Below are 1,536 nucleotides of genomic sequence, written 5' to 3' on the forward strand. Positions count from 1 at the left end.
CCTCTCAAATGTAAATTACAGAGGTCCCATGCTAACTAATCTTCCTCTACATCTGAATGCCTTCCAGTCCTCTGAATAGAAACTTTGCCCCCACTGTCAGGTGTTCCTCTGTTCTCAGAAACATTCGTGGGGCTAGTTTCTGAAACATTTTTTTTCTTTTTTATCAACCAACAATTCACCAGAACACAAAGACGTCCTGGAGGATGAATATTTCTGAATTTTAGATTTAAAGTTATTAATAGCTTTTCTAAGACCAGTGATTAAATCTCCCAAAGTCCATAAATCAACATCTTGGTCCAAATAAAAGTAACTTTCTATTACAGTCCAAACTAAATTTCTGTAGCCTGTCATTGTGCTTCCAATGCCCATGCTATTTCTCCTCTCATCAAGAGACTTGGTCCTGAGGGGCTCTGCCTGAGTAGGGAGCAGTCATGTTCTATAGTCTTCTGTCCTTCCCCCAGAGAGCAGAAACCATGCTGATTCTGGAGGGCTGGAAGCCATGGCAGGAACACACATAATTAAACTAGGAAACTCTCAGAGTGATTTCCCCTGTTTAAGTTAGAGATTTTTTCCCTGAATTTCTGATTAGGATCTTTGCTTCTCAGGATTCTAAACTTTTAAGCCTATCTAAGCTAAGTTAGTTCTCAGTCTCATACAATCAGAGAGATGCAGGCAGATCTGCCTGATCAAGACTGCATTATTTAAAGCGATCATGTCTCCATTTACATTTCAAGGACTGTAGGAGTTTCATTCTTTCCACTGAATTTTCACTTCGGCTAAGTATTGAATATAGCTGAATAGATCTATTTTAATTTTTATCTCTGTAGAAGCAAATTCCCCAGTCTTAACATCACATAATTAATTTCCCTTTACTTTCTTACTACTAAACTTATTCACATGCGTGCACTTCCCACGTAAAGGGATCAACACCTTACCTTTTTTCTTTCTTCTAAAATTCTCTTGAATAGCTCCAGTTCAGGTTTCAAATGTGGGGTCCTCTCTACCATATCCCACATGGATAAGAAAAGGATGAACTCCTGAAGGAGGGTGTTGGATGTACATTACTCAATTACCCAAAAAACTTATCTTCTCAATAAACACACAAGAGCCAATACTCTTTTTAAATGAGAAGGGTCATGATGGGTCTGACCATACCAGATCTTGGCTCTTACAACAACTCACCCAACTTTGATTTATTCATAATATACAGGTAAAGGAGACAAGGATGGGGAGGAGCTTCTTCTATGATAGACAGGATAGGGAGGATAGTGAGTTAGGTGTGCCATTCTCTCAAGGGGGAATATACCAGAAGGAGTCAGAGAACCACTCCCATGCAGCACCACATGCTTCCTGGCAGTTCTTAGAAGTCAGGCATCTGTGTCCCATGACTCTGCTAAATACGGATGACATCCCACACTTTCCCAATAAGTACACCCAATAATCTTTTGATATTTTTCAGTCTTTTGTGACTTATCCTTATTAATTATGCTCACTGTGACTCCACTGTACTGAAGAAAGGCCTCTGCTCTTTGTTAA

The sequence above is a fragment of the Sciurus vulgaris genome, assembly GCF_902686455.1.
Source record: "Sciurus vulgaris genome assembly, contig: HiC_scaffold_275_arrow_ctg1, whole genome shotgun sequence".
Classification (NCBI taxonomy): Eukaryota; Metazoa; Chordata; class Mammalia; order Rodentia; family Sciuridae; genus Sciurus; species Sciurus vulgaris.